We start from the raw sequence: 16,906 nt of genomic DNA on the forward strand, positions 1-16,906 counted from the left end.
GCATGGCAGGTTTATCTTTCTTAGGCTTATTTTTCAAGTCATACATCCTTTTGAGGTGTTCATGCCTCATGGCCCCTGCGGGGTACGTGAACGAGGTCTTGGCCTGCCCACTCACGTGCTCAGCCTCACCCGGCTAACAAGCGCACATCGTTCATGAAAGCGATCATAACACCATTTTATCTTTTTCATTACTAGGGTATAGACATATGTGTGCTCACTCACGACACAAGGGGCCATCACCCAAAGACTCCAACTGAGTCTAACAACCACAACAGTGTGTTTATAAAACCCTATGGTAGTTTTTGTGATCATTCTGCACATCTGAGTGTATTGTGCACCTTGTGCACTCATCTATGTCTCAAACATGAGACCAAAGTGTACCCTTTTGAGGTACATAAAAAGTAGTACACATGTCAAGATGTGCTACGTTGGAGCTAAGAATCACATGATCTCAAGTTATTCGCACAATTATAAACAAACAATGGTATGAATACATATGCATATCCTAGAAAACACATTTCAGTTACATGAGAATGTGCAAGTGAGTGTACAATTTCACAATTTCAAGAGATATGCAATTCAAGAATATTATGTAAACATCATTTCAAGTACAACACGCTGAAACAATTATTGCAAGTTTCTCAATTACAATTTTAACAGATCAGAGCTTCAAAAAGTCTTTATTTTGTGTTTTTCATAAAATGAGGCCACTCTTATAGAGAAGACTCATGATTTCGGTACACTCATGTGTTGAGATTGAAATCTAAGATATTCCCATACATATGGAAATTATATTTGCATTACTAAGGTGGACCGCCACACTTGCGGGAGGAACGATGCAAATACGTCACGAAAGACAATTATATGCTTATACATCGCTAGGTTACTTAATTTGACACAGTTACATGTCAAGTATGAAATCTCGAATATTCCCAACTTATGAGAATAACATTAGCGTTACCATGATCGGTTGTCGTGCTTGCAGAACCCAATACTGCTAGAGTGATGTGAACACCCCAAATTTTTCAAAATTTTGCAAATATTCTCTTTTTGCCCTTGACCTCATTTTCTGAGAAAATTTCCAAGATTTAAACCTAAATCCTCAGAAAACCCTTCTTTTGTAAATATTTCTCAAAAATACAAAAAATAGTTTTAAATCCTTTATTTTCCTTCAATTTTCAGAGTTTTATTTCAAAAAAAAACACACAAAAAAAAATATAGAAATCACAAAGAAAAACAAAAAAAATCAAAAATAGAAAAAGAAAATAAAAAAAATGGCTTTTATCACCCTTTTTGAAAAGAAATTGTAAAAATGAACCACCTTTTTTAAAATCTTTAAAAATGAGACCCCGTTTTAAAAAAAAAATATCCTAACAAAGACTTAGTTTCTGAAGGTCGACCGCTCTCTCTCTCGAATACTCTCGATCCTTCTCAATTCCTTTTCCCTTTTTATAAAAAGGACCATCCTTCTCTTTTAAGGGCATAGGTTTCCACCATCGCACCCTCCCCTCTTCTTCACGACCGCGCTTCACCCCATCACCCTTTTCCCCTTTTGCTCTAATTGATTCTTTGATCCTCTCTGCGCATCATGATCACCTATCTGATCCGCCATTCACCTCCGCATATGTTCCATTGCTCTGATCTCCTCGGTGCTTCCCCTCTTTATGAAAGAGACCCCTCTCCTTCCTCCTTCAGAACCTTGCAAAACTGAGGTAAGTCATCGTGCATCTTTCCTCCTCCCTTTCACTGTTTATTCATAGATTTCTTTGATCTTCATGGTTTGAAACGCATGTTTGTAGTTTAATTTTTCTATTTTAGACATTGTTGTCTGTTTACATATAACTCTTTATCTACATTTCAATTTATGGTGTTTTCTGTTTCACGATGGATCTTAAGTTTTGGTTTCATACTTTCCCATACATTCTGATGATTGACAATGCCTCGCAATGGCATCGCCGATTCATCTGCATTTTCAATTTCAATGTTATCTCTGTAGTGATTGATTTTACTTTTCGCCTTTTCTTTTCTTTTTTTTTCTTTTTTTTTTTTGATTTCTATTTCAAGTCTTTCCTGTTTTCAACCCCGTTAACGCACCATGGATGAATGTTAGGTTGCCTGTAGCAACCCCAACACATTCCTGTGCTACAACAAATGAAATCCTCTAATTCCAACAACTTATTTTGTTTTAATTGCAAATTTTCTCTGGTTTCAGATTTCTTATTATCACCGTGCATCTCTTTGTTATTCCTGTAAATTGTAATTTGGAGATGTTGTTCATTCCTGCAATTCATATCTTTTGAGATTATATCCATGCTATTTGTGACTTGAAGTTTCTGATCATTCTCGCTATTCGTATCCTCCGAGAATGTGCCTCTACAAATTATGATTTGAACATATTGTTCACCGTGGATCCATCCACCCAAACCCGCTGTAATCAATTTTTGTTTAAGGGATTATTAGCCGATGAAGTATCCTAGATTAAACCTGTAAGCTCCATACGTTAGAGGGGTCTTGATAAGCTTTAATGTCATGCTGATATCTGACATATTAGAGGTGTATTGATTAATTGCAAAATCACCATTATCGCCTGATGGCATCACTTCCGGGTGTGATGATGTAAAGGTGCTCACTATCCAAGCCGCTTCAACCAAAGGATGTTAGAGCCCAGATTATCTTTGGGCAAGGAGTTTCTTTCTTTTCTTTAAGACATCGCAGCCCCTTCCACCTTTTTGCTGCAAAATGTTCTTATCAGCTTCCTCGAATTCTTGAAGATGTCTATGGTATAATCTGATGCTAACCCAATTTGATTCACTTAGAATCCCCATCCCAGTTTTAGTAATGCCAGTGGAATGCATGTTGTTCACGTTAACTTTATTTTGGGCGTTCTTCTGAGTGAATCTCAGTTTGTACCAATGATAAGGTGATAGCAGAGTCGTATCATATTGGTTGGTTCCCTTGGTTAATAGTTTCGTCTCTTTTCTTTTTTTTTTTAAAAACAAACAAACAAACAAAACAAACAAGTAGGACCTTTGTAATTTTTCACAATCATGCAAAAGTTGTGACCATGGTGCTGCACATCCCTGCAAAACTGAGAGAGGAGCATTCAGGTGGGTCTCTCTAAGTGCAAAGTCAAGCTCTGGGTTCAACGTGATGCTATTTGAAAATGATAAAACACTGGAGATTACAAGTGCAGCCTCTGTCAGGTAAACTAAGTTGGCATTTTGGCTTACAGGTGAAATTTAGCATGGTAATCAATGTTAACTCGGGGGAAGTTTTCATTTTAGCTCCTCCTCGAGAGGTGCAAGGCTCTCCTTGGCATTAGTGCTGAAGAAATTGCAACATGATGATGTGGTTTATGTCATGATTTACTCCCAATTGCACATCATCATCAACAACATTGTATTTTTTTTCCACCAGGCCATTATCATTCATAATATCACCCTTGTGTACAGCTAACAGACACCCATCTCCATCTGCCTTTCATGTTTCTTAACTTCCCTGCATTTTTACACCATACACTCCTTGCACTGCACATATTTCCTGCAAACACCTTCACCACACTATGCACTTATATCCTGCTTCACATTTGTTATCATGATACTATGCATACACCTGTTACCAACACCCATTCATCACTTTCATCACCATTTATAACCCCCACATTCGCACCCACTTGCTACTAACACTCACCTTTTCACTCACAAACAACCTGCACCCAGATCACATACAAATCAATCACTCATGTTGTTCCTGTATATATAACAGAAATGGAGGCCTTGATGCCTTTGTACAGATAAGTGCATGGACATTGATGCAAGGGTGGATCCCTTATGCGATCTTGTTGCTGGATGCTCTTTTCCTTATCTTGAGGAGATCACAAGGAGAAGTCATTATTTTAGAAATTCTAAAAGGATATCAAGCGTTTACTCAGGTATGTGTGGATTTTTTTTCATGTTGTAGAACCTCTAAACTCTTTTCTTGCATCTCTGTGCGAATTTACTATCATTTTCTCTGATGATCTTGAAAAGAAAAGTGCGACAATGTCACCTGGGTCGAAGTGTCTTGAACATTTACTTGATCAAAGAGATAGTGTTGTCCTTACCACAAAGAATATGCAGGCTTTAAGGCCTTTATTCAACATTGTACATAGACTACATAATGTGTTGGGACCATTTTGGGTTATGGTTTTGGAGACAATGGCTGCTTGGGATTGAGCAACTCGTTCTCCACATGCCACTGCTCAATAAAATAGTTCAAACCTCTAGAAGGGCCACTCGCTGGTTGTGTTATAAAGAAGTCTATACAATGGTTTCAAGACTTACAGGGGACCCCTCTGGTCAGTATTCTGATTTCAATATCTTGTCTTCATTGAATTCTCAGAGCTCTGGCATGATACATATATATATACAGTCAAGTCTCTCCTTTCTTCATTAAAAAAGTTGTCTAGTCAAAGCAGTGTTGTACACATACATGCCCCTGGGCACTCTATTGGATCAACTCAGCAAAATAGAAGCATTGCATTTTCTATGGAAAGGATGATGGAAATATTGTAGCATACCACCAGCATCATTGCATCAACACTAGCACCCACCTGCACAATCACCAGTGTGTCAACTTTTGCATCAATCACCTTCTATATGTACTGTGCACATCTCCAGCATCCTCTCAGCTTCATCCTCTTGAATCTGATTCCATGTGTGGCCACGGACTTCACCACAGGACAATGGATCTTTCATAGTGGTTCACAATGAACCACTCTGGCTCTCCATTTCTATACTAGTTTATCAAAAACTACTATAGTTGTAATTTTTGCATAGTGGTTCACAAAAAACTTCTGTGGTCTTTCCTTTCTATAGTACTTCCTGATGAACTACTATAGTCGTAACCCTTCACAGTGGTTCACAAGGAACCACCATGGTCCTCCATTTCTATAGTAGTTTATCAAAAACTACTATAACTGTAATTTTTGCATGGTGGTTCACAAAGAACCTCTGTGGTCTTTCTTTTCTATAGTAGTTCATGATGAACTACTATAGTTGTAACCCATCACAGTGGTTCACAGTGAATCATTGTGATATTTCATTTCCATAGTAGTTCATCATGAGCTACTATGTGTTATCGTCGCAAAATTTTTCCCGTCTTCCCTTCCTTGCGAAAGAGAAAAAAAAATGCTTTCGCGATTCAAACTTGACCTGATTTTGGAAAATGGTTGGTTTTGAAATACTTGCCTCCGTTTTGAAAATTGCGAGAAAATCCATTGAATGGGGCTCGACCTGTCGGTACGAGGCTCGACCTGTCGGTACGAGGCTCGACCTGTCGGTACGAGGCTCGACCTGTCGGTACGAGGTTCGACCGTTTCTGCCGCCTTTAACAAGGGTAATCAAACCAAGGACCAAAATTGTGCTTGACTTAGTAAAATTATCGAAATTGTGTTCTATCTTAAATGCACAAAGAATTCAGGCATGTGCTATGAGATTTTGGAAAAATATGATGTATGCTTAGAAAATATTTGGAGTTGAAAATTTTTCAGGAAAAAGATGGAAATCAATTTCTCAGGAAACTCAGACAAAGAAGATTTGGAATCTCGAGAAAGTTTATAAAGACTTGGAAAACCATGAAAAAATGAGAATCTCGGGAAAATGGTAAGAATTTTTTGAGAAAAGATGAACACTTGAAGAGGAAAACATTTGTCAGGAAAACTCGGACTTTGAGAATTTTCTTAAGAAAATGATGAAAATTTTATAAGAAAGCTCATTGGAGAAGGAAATTCAAAACTTCGGAAATTGAAATTCTGAGAATCTTGCCCTTGAAATATCTGAAAATCGATTTTGATTCTTGAGAAAGATGAGAAATTCCATTTGAAAAGAATCTTAAGAAAATAATATTTTCAGGGAAAATCATGGGAAAACTTTGATTTGGGAAATCCAACTTCGGAAATCTTCATAGTTTCTTGAGAAATCAATTTCCATGAAGTGAAAATTTCTTGAGAAAATCATGAGAAAAGCAGATGATGCCATGATGCGGATGATTTGAATGAATGAATGCACTTTGAGAAGATTTTTCTGAGAAATTTGTTGGAAAAATATGTATTAAGCCAAAGTAAATCCTTCACATATTCTAACTGTGGCCATGAATATGTTCAGGGTTTATTTGAGTTAATTCACAATATTTTGAAAAATTGGAAACATGATGTGCATTTTTAAGATAGCCTAAGAGTGTAGGCTCAATGTGACTGGTAGAAAGATGATGGATCTGGGTCTCGTCCATATTCTGACTAGGGCCATAAATATGGACTCCACCGAGTTCATCAACTCTCTAAGAGTTGGTGCACGTGCCATTCGTGTTCATCCACAGTGAATTTTGAAAATTGAGATATATGAATCATAGAATCAGGATATTGCAGGAATCAAACTACATGAGCTGCATCCTAATCTAAGCAGTAAAGTAAATATTATTCCAAACTTGATTATTACATCTCTGACATAAAGCAAAAAAAAAAAAATATGTATATACAGAGTTAAAAGAATCAACTTCCTCCAAATTTCCCTGCAAAAGGAGAATTAGTACAAGATAACCAAAGAAATGGGTATATATATATAATATATACAACGAAGATATATATATATATATATATATATATATATATCAAAATGCAAAAATTTGTGCTAAATGACATATAACAATGGAGGTGTATTTATATGAGAAAATAGATACATGAATGCTCATATATGGAAACAAGTGCACATGAAGGGATGTATATATATATATATATATATATATATATATATATATATATATATAAGTATATATATAAGTATATATATAAGTATATATATATATACATATATATATATATATACATAGATATATATATATATATATACATATAATGAGAAAATGCACATAAGAATTGAAATTTCATATATAATGGGTAAAATAAGAAAATACAGGGTATATACAGTTTCTGTAGGTGATTTCACAAAGCCGTAGTTCCCAAATTATACCATATTTCTCAGTAAAATTGGGTATGGAGCTTCCCTATATATCAATAACAAAGCATGCAAAAGATGGTCCATAAATCCTGAATGGATATTAAAATATTCATCCATGAACATGGCTCATTTTCAAGACTGCACACCTGCAGAAAAGAGAATGAGTAAGGATACAAAGGTGATCCTGTAAGTGATGGCTGTGAAGGGTGATAGTTGGAGGCTATTAAGACACAACACAGTGATAGTGCTGGATCGTACAGAGTATTGAAATATAAACCTTGATGATGCTAGGGGTTAGAACCCGATGGATAAGGATGATGATGATTGAGCATCAAAGTCAGGAAATGACAAAAAGAAGAAAAAAAAGCATGATCAAAAGAATGCTGTCAAATGAAAACAATGATATAAAATGATTACAAGAATGTAAAACAATACACAGGACATTAAGAAAATGATCAAAAGAATGGAAAACAGGAATTTAGCATAGCAAACAAAGAATGGAGAAACAAGCACAATACAGGAAATTTGAATACAAAATATAATAAAGTATTAAATGATGGAACAAGAATTTTAATGAATTCAAAACAAAGGAAATTAGAATTACAAGAAATCAGACAATGAATCAAAACAGGAATTTGAAAATGACTAAAACACCAAGGAAAATAAATAGAATCGGATGAATGAACAACAAGAATTCATGTGTGCTGAAAAGCAGAACAAAACAAAGAATAAAAGCAAACAGGGAATTATTTGTCAACAGGAAATTGAAAAGCAGGAAAATAACTTGTAAACTAAAAAAAAAAAAAGGAATCATTCGTAAATTGAGACAAAATATAAAACTTAAAACAACAGCAGACTATGCATTGAAACAGGAAACACTTGAATGGCAAAAGACGAAATTGAAATGCAACGTGAAACAGGAAATTCAAAGTTTAATGTGATGAATGAAAACAAAATGCAAAACAACGAATGAATGATCATAAAAATGAGAATCCTATGCTGTAACAAATGAATCCAGAAATCTAACTAAAGAATCAACGAAAGAACAGAAGATCAAACGATGAAAAAAAAATCAGAAAATAACAAATACAGAGGGACGACAGCCTGCTGAACCTCTGCTGCGGCTGGGCTGAAGGTAGATGGGCGGCAATTGGCTGAAGGTAACGTGAAGGATGGTGATGCAGCTAGATGGAGCTTTTGCTACTAAGCTGAAGGAAAGGTGCAAAACGTTGGCTGCCTTTGCTGATAGGCTGAAGAAGATGCAGGAACGGCTGGATGGAGCTTCCTGTTGGTGGGCTCTGAAGAAAAGGCAACAACTGCTGGATCTTCTTGCTGGGCTGAAGTCGATGTAAAGGAAGATGATGGTCGATCTTCTGCTGTTGAGCTGAAGGAAAGGGGAAAGAAGCAACTGCTGGATCTCTGCTGGACTGACCTGCGGCTGATGGGCTGAAGGAAGGTGGGTTGAAGGAAAATGGGAAGGAGTTGGTGGAGGTCCTGCGGCTGGGCTGAAGGAAGGTGAATGATGAGCAGCAGCCGGCTGGAGGTGGAAGACCCCTGCAAAACCAAAAAGGCCAAATTCCATCGGCCAACTTTTCCTTTTTTCCCTTTTCTTCCCCAAAAATCCTCTTTTTGAGATTTTGAACCACCTTTTCCAAAAAAAATCACAACCCTTTCATGAGGTTCCGTTACATCTTGAAATTTGAAACAGTCGTATCAAGAGGGGCGCATCCTCTGTTTTATTCAAAACTTTGTTTCATTTACCTAAGTTTTAGGTAAAATAAAATTTATTATTTTTTTAGGGAAGTTCGGCTGTGCCATTTAAGGCTGCTCTTTTTTTTTTTAAAAAAAACAAAGCAAAAAAATGAAAAGAAATAAAATGAATAATGAAATGTGAGAGGCTTGTATCGAAATGCCACCTCAACCCACTTTTAAAATTCCTTTGCAAAATAAAGTTTTATTTTGTTTTTTGCAATTCTTTTATTTTCAATTGGGGTGCCACATGTGTGTGGGCCCACTAACTAAAAAAATAAACAAATAACATTAAGACATTAAAAAGAAGAATTTGCAAATTGGTGCGATCTCCGGGTGGGTCCCGCTTGAAAATAAGAAACTTACCTGGGAATCTGAGTATGATGCTAGTTCAAAGGCGGGTCCCGCTCCATTTATTTGAAAATAAAAAGCAAGAGAAATGACTTCTTTTTTGGAATTTTTATAATACGAGATAAAACATTGTTTATTTTCAAGAATTTGGAAAAAATTGATTTTTCAGGGCAAAAATATGGATAAAGTAAATGTAAAAATTTTTGTAAAGAGATTTGAAATCTTTTTTTTTGCAAAAAGTTTTGAGATAAAATCTTTAAAATCAATATCCAAATATCCAGATTGTTTCCTTGAGAAAAACTTTTGTAATTCAAAGTCTTGGGGGTAAAATGGGAAAGATTGACAATTTTGAAATCCCAGGGTTTTAAAAATCAATTTTGAAAAGTTTAAAAATCAAATCTGGATTGACAATTTTGAAAATCAGGAGTTACTGGACCTCGAAATGACATGCTGTGTAGTGAAATAAATTGAAATGTCCATGCACTGCTATGCAAAGACATGTTCTATAAAATGTCATTCTGAATCTAGAATTAGAAATTCTAATTTCTTGTCAGGAATAGGATTTTGAAAATTTGCAGTTTGAAGATGTCTCTGAACCTAAATATCGAAATTTTGAGACTCAAGAATGAAATTTTAGACTTTCTGCAAGGTCCAATCTCAGAAAATGACCATTTTCACCTTCATTGCTTCCGGAGGACTGAAATGTGACGATTGAGGGCGATGTCAAGAAAGTGAGTGCAAATTTGGGGTGTTTACAGATGCCCCTCTTTGCTACTAAGCCGGTTTGTTGCCGAGCTTAGTGGCAAAGAAAACACACCAAATTTGGGCTATATAAAATTGCCCCAGTTAGAAGGATCTGACTGGATTTCAGGAAATTAGCTTGAGGAAGATGGTAGATATGAAATAGAGAATAAAGAGAACAAATTTGTTCTTGTGAGAGTGAAATTCAGGTTTTTGCCTTTAACCTGGATGGGACAGAAATACCTCGTATGGAACGAAGCTCAGGTTTTAACCCTTGACCTGATTGGGGAATGAAATATCTCATTGAAATGAGACTCAGGTTTATACCCTTAACCTGATCGGGCAGAAAATGGAATACCTCTTTGAATGAGGCTTAGGTTTATACCCTTATCTTGATTGGGCGGAAAATGGAATACCTCTTTGAATGAGGCTCAGGTTTATACCCTTATCCTGATTTGGCGAATGAAATATCTCATCGAAATGAGACTCAGGTTTGTACCCTAAACCTGATCGGGCAAAAAATGGAATACCTCTTTGAATGAGGCTCAAGTTTATACCCTTATCCTGATTGGGCGGAAAATGGAATACCTCTTTGAATGAGGCTTAGGTTTATACCCTTATCCTGATTGGGCGAAAAATGGAATACCTCTTTGAATGAGGTTCAGGTTTGTGCCCTTATCCTGATCGGCGAAAAATGGAATACCTCATCAAAGGAGGCTCAGGTTTGTACCCTTGTCCTGATTGGGCGGAAAATGGAATATTGGAAGGTGAATAAGACAACTTTTCTTGAAGATGAACGAGGCAATGGAAATGGAATTGTAAGAGGCAATTTTGGAAAATGATCAAGACGATCCGGTGAATTTTTCATCATTGTGAAATATGAATAAGGTAAGGAGTAAGACGACTCTTTCGACAACGCGAAAGATGGATATGGCAATCTTTTGATAAGGTAACTCTTTCGGCAACGCGAAAGACAGACAAGGCAAACTCTTTCAGAGAAGAGTAAGGCAACTCTTTTGACAACGCAAAAGATGAATAAGGCAATTTTTCCAACGAAGAATAAGGCAACTCTTTCGACAACGCGAAAGACAGACGCGAGCGATCCAAAGGAGTAAGGTGATTCTTTCGACAACGCGAAAGATGATAAGGCGATCCAAAGGAGTAAGGCGATTCTTTCGACAACGCGAAAGATGATAAAAGGCAATCCAAAGGAGCAAGGCGATTTTTTTGACAACGCGAAAGATGACAAAGGTAATCCAAAGGAATAAGGCGATTCTTTCGACAACACGAAAGATGAAAAAGGCAATCCAAAAGGGCAAGGCGATTCTTTCGACAACGCAAAAGATGACAAAGATAATCCAAATGAATAAGGCGATTCTTTCGACAACGCAAAAGATGATAAGGCGATCCAAAGGAATAAGGCGATTCTTTCGACCACGCGAAAGATGATAAAGGCAATCCAAAGGAGTAAGGCGATTCTTTCGACAAACGCGAAGAATGATAAGGTGATCCAAAGGAGTAAGGCGATTCTTTCGACAACGCGAAAGATGATAAAGATAATCCAAAGGAATAAGGCGATTCTTTCGACAACGCGAAAGATGATAAAGATAATCCAAAGGAATAAGGCGATTCTTTCGACAACGGGAAAGATGATAAGGCGATCCAAAGGAATAAGGCAATTCTTTCGACCACGTGAAAGATGATAAAGGCAATCCAAAGGAGTAAGGTGATTCTTTCAACAAACGTGAAAGATGATAAGGCGATCCAAAGGAGTAAGGCGATTCTTTCAACAATGTGAAAGATGATAAGGCGATCCTTTCAGAGAGAAGGCTAATCTTTCAACAACGTGAAAGATGATATAGGCTATCCTTTCAGAGATAAGGCTAATCTTTCAACAACGTGAAAGATGATAAAGGAAAATCTCCCGAAGGGGTCAAGATGCATCAATATGGACCTCAAGCTCTGACTTAACGTCAGGATAGCTAGAAAATATTATCAAAATGTTGAAAATTTTGTTGATTCAAAATAATTGAAAATGATGCTCATTGTTGTGAAAATATTCATTCTTTTCTACCTGAAGTATTACCTCCAAACAGGATTGACTTCATAGAATCAAGATTTGGAATCCAAATTGCTTGTGATTGACCTTCTTCAAAGAAGTGATCAATTTCCTTGATATGAATAGGAAAGAAAATTTGATATTATGAAAGCAATTGACGAAAGGATATTGATAATAGAATTGCACAAATTTAACAAAATTTTTGGCAAATTTGGCAGCTTGATATCCTGGGAGATTCTCTCATGATAATCTTTTTGGGCTCTCTTAGATTTCGGGTTATATTTTCCTTCATTTTGGAGATGTCTTGCCTTTTTTTCTCTTTCTTTTTCCTCTCTTGCTCTCTTTTGGGAAGGGTACGTTACAAACTCCTTCAACTTGGAGATGTTTCGATCCTTCTTGGACGATATTGGCTCATGGGTTAGAGATCTTTGGATGATAGCGGAAATTAAATATCTTTTAGGGATTGTCAGGAGGTTCATCGCATCTGCCTTCATCTCGATAGTGCTTTGGACTTTCCTTGGAAGGATCCGTCACAAACTCCGTCATCCTGGAGATGTTTCAAATCTTCTTTGGCCCCGGGGGTCTACTCGCTTAATTCGCCTTCATCTTGACGACAAGTGAGAGATCCCTTTTGCGAATATTTAATTGCAGCTTAGGTGATTTTAAGGAGACAGGGCTTGGATGAATTCTCTCTTTTTCTAGCGCTCAGGATATTTTCACTGCCTTATTTTCACAAGAATGGTCTTTAAAAATGTGTCATTGATTGCGATCAATATCAATCATATATGGCTTTGCAAAACATTGAATCTTCTTTTCTGGCCATATCGAGGATTTATCCTTCATCCTTTTGGTTGGCCAATAGAAAGAATTTGGATTTTGAATCCTTCTTCACAAAAGCTTTGCCCTTTTAGAAGTAGTACTGAAGGTAAACTGAGGTAAAATTTTGTGCAATAAAATTCTGAAATCAACAAGTAATTGATTGACAAATTGATAAAGTGTTCTTGAAATCCGTAGTAAAAGAGATCACTTGACATCCGAATTGACACCTCCTTAAGATGGTACTCAATTTTGAAGGTAAATCCAATACGAAGTTGAAATTTTGAATGTAAGTCCTAGCATAATGCTGGATTTTGAAGGTAAGCCTAACTCAAAAGCTGGTATTGAAATACCATCCGAATTAGGACTCAAGTTTTTACAAGGAAAGATGGAAGATTCGAGTCGAAACTCGAACCTTTGAAATAAACTAGGAAGTTTGGTTTCTAAGGAGAGAAAGTTCGGGTCGAAACCCAAATCTTCAAATGAAAAACCAGGCCAATTCAGATTTTTGAGTCGAAACTCAAATATTCAAAGGAAAGTTGGAAAGTTCGAGTCGGGCTCGAATCTCAAAGGAAAACTAAGAAATTCAGATTTTGAAGGAAAGAAAACTTGAGTTAAAACTCAAATCTTCGAAGGAAAGCAGGAAAGTTCGAGTCAGGGCTCGAATCTCAAAAAGAAACTGGAAAGTTTAGATTTTGAAGGAAAGAAGACTTGAGTTAAAAACTCAAATCTTCAAAGGAAAGCTGGAAAGTTCGAGTCAGGGCTCGAATCTTAAAGGAAAATCTTTAATCAGAAGATTAAAATTTTGAAAATTGATAGTGCAAGGACTGGGATTAAAAGTTTTGAGAATGGTCAGTTCGAGGACTGGATTATTTGACTTGCAATAAAAAAGACCATCATATTTAGATGTATGTGGTCTGATTTTCAGGATTAACCCCTTATCCTGAACGGGGATATGAATAGAAATTAGAAAACCATGGAAAATGATTCAGGTTTATCCCTTAACCTGAAGGGGGAGAAAATGGATGCAGAATTAATGCAAAATGAAATGCAAATGCACATAAAATGTAAATTAATGCAAGTGGGTGTATATACATGCAAAATGAGAGATTGGTTTATCCTGCCTGCATACAGGATGTTTTGAGGTAAAGATAGAAGTTTCAAAAAAAATGCCCCAGTGTAACTAGAGAGGAAAATTTTGAATACAAAGAAGGATAATCGAGGAATAAGGTGATAAACTTCTTGATTGAGAGACATCCTCAAGGTCATTCCTCACAAGAGACATATTGTGAAAAGGAAAGAGACGCAAATAAAATTGTGCCAAACTATTGGCAAATTTAATAATTTTATTGATACTTAAAAATCGAGAAAAGGAAATAGAATTATATTATCCCTTTGACATGAAGAAAGTGCTTGCACATGGGATCTTTAAAGTAAAAGGAGAATGTTATTTTGAAAGTGAGAAATCATTTTGGGAAGAAAATCAACTGCAAGGTTGATTTTGAAGAATGATCAGCGTGAGAGCTGGTTTTTAAAAGGGGAATCAACACGAGGGTTGATTTTGAAGAGAGATCATCATGAGGGTTGATTTTGAAAACGAATTGGTTTAACAATAGTTTTGGAAAAGAAAATCAACACAAGGATAGATTTTTAAAGATAATGGTTCAAAATTAAATTTTGGAAGTTAAGATCAACACGAGGGTTGATTTTGAAAACAAATTGGTTTAACAATAATTTTGGAAAAGAAAATCAACACAAGGGTTGATTTTAAAGATAATGGTTCGAAACCAATTTAAGAAAAGAAGATCACCGCGATGGTTGATTTTTGAAAAAGATTGAGCCGAAATATTAAACTTTTGGGTGATCATAACAAAGATGTTTGTAGAAAATTTTCAAAAATTTCACGATTTTTGAAAAACCCTCATAGGTAATTTCATTTCTCTCATGAATGATGTTGGGATTGCCCCTCATCTTGAAAAGAATAGGCAAAGAAGATTCTTTAAAACGAAAGCAGGTGCCCTAATGGGCAAAAGAAAGAAGTATTGGATGAAGAAAATTGATATTTTATTGATAAGCAGAACTGATAACAAAAGACTGCATATTTATAAGCACTCGACAAAAAGGTTGCAAAAACTGGGCGGACTTGCCCCTATGAGGTGACTGGCAAAACGAAAGGAAGAAAGCAGGAAACTTTAGCATGGTCAATTTTCTGAATGATCTGAGAAAGGTTTGGTCAAGATGGCCAGCTCGTCTTCTTCTTCCTCTTCAGCAAGGAGGCTCTTGTCTATGCAATCCTGAACAATATTTTTGAAGACAAAACAATGGTCGATGTCATGCCCCACTGTCCGATATAATTTGCAAAACTGATTCTTGAACCTTCCCATGACGGTGGGAGGAGTTGCGGCCTTTGGGAGCTTCACTAATCCCTTAGTCAGCATGAATTCAAGGGCTTATTTGAGTGTTTGTTTGAGAGGAGTGAACACACGATCATTACTCCAACCTTCACGCTTTATCTTTTCCTTTTGTGGAAAGTTGGGCTGAGATAACTTGCTATTCTGTCTTTCCTCTCGATCCGCATGGTTGCCCTTCCTACTTTTGTTATCATTGCGGCTGATGTTGGCAGAGGAGGTGAAATTTGCCTTTTTCTTTGGATCTAGATTGTTCTTGACGAGGGTGATACCATCATAGACACCATTCTCCAACCCCATCTCGAGCCACTCGGCTCGTTCGGTAAGCTCTATGAAAGACTTGGAAGGCGAGTTGGAGATAAGACTTCTCAAAGCTTGCGAGAAGTTGTTCAGGATCAGCGATAAAGCATGTCTCTCTGATATAGAATCCCTCATTTTGTTGCAGGTCTCTCTCTTTTTCACTATCTCCCTGCTTCAGATTATAGAGGTGATTTAGCGTTGGTAGCGCTTCAGTATTGAACAGAAATCGCTCGATGAATAGATTGACCACCTGATCGAATTATTGCAGCTCGATTGGATTGATATGCTCAAAGTACCACTTGGCGGCAGTGCCTTCTAAGCTACGAGGAAAACAGAGAAATAGGGCCCTATTGTCTCTCTTGAATTTTGAGCATTCGGTGAAGAACATGGCGAGGTGGGCTTTGGGAGCACCAGAACCACGAACTTGATGAACTTGCGGGGAAGATTCTTCAGATCTTCGTCTCCTTTTAGGCCATCATAGAAGTCCTCGTTGGTGAAGACTTTCTTGCCCTTGTCGCGGGCTTGCAGATCTTTAACCACTTTGGCCATTTCCCTGAATTGTGTCTGCAAGAGCTCTTCTGCAACTTGACCTTTTGATTGGCAACTCCTCCTTTGTTCTTGGCTATGTTTCTGAAATGCCGGAGGCACCTCATATTCTTCATCGGTGTCTTCCTCTGATTCTGATTCATCTGAAATTTCTTCTAGTTGAACTTGCTTCTTGGAAGTCTTCTTATCCTTGCGCTCGTGGAACTTCTCTCTGAATGGATTTTTTTCTGAACTGGTCCCAGCCTGTTCACCCATCATTTTGTTCATCATCTTCCGGAACATAGCATACATTTGTGGATCTATACCATCATCTTCTTGCTACTGATCTTGACTTCCGGGGGGGTCCATTTCTTCTTCTGAGGCTGAGGAGTGTTGTGGTGATGTGGTTCCTCTTCCTGACCTTGTTCTAACCATCAAATGCTACGGATTCTCGCTGCAGGATAAAGTCTTGATTAGACTCTAAGGAAATTTTGGATTGGGAGGAAAATGATTATTGACGATATGGTAGACAATTGGAAGAATATCCCATTACTAGGGATGGAATCGCCGCTGAAATCACAACAACTGTGTTGTTATTCTTTGTAAGAGAAATAAACAACGGAAAATGTGCCTTGCTACCTAGGCGAGGTCGTCAACCACAAGGAAAACACCATTTTTGAAGGAAAGAGATATCTCTTGGAAAAACAATCCGCAAACGGATTTAGAATAAGGAGAAGGCAAGTGGGTATATAATTTCCACTGCAATAATCAAGGTATGTACGGCGAAAATAAGATGAAGAATTTTGCAAATAGACAAAAGAATTGAAAATCCAATGAGAGAAAACATATGATTTTGAAAAATTGCAGGCAGGATGAAAATACAGCTGAAAATTCGAGATCCAGTAGAACGGAAGAATGAAAAATCACCTGGAGTTTTGAAAGAAATTGGATATTTGGGAAAATCT

The sequence above is a fragment of the Nuphar pumila genome, chromosome 8, assembly GCF_984573655.1.
Source record: "Nuphar pumila chromosome 8, dmNupPumi1.hap1.1, whole genome shotgun sequence".
NCBI classification, from domain to species: Eukaryota; Viridiplantae; Streptophyta; class Magnoliopsida; order Nymphaeales; family Nymphaeaceae; genus Nuphar; species Nuphar pumila.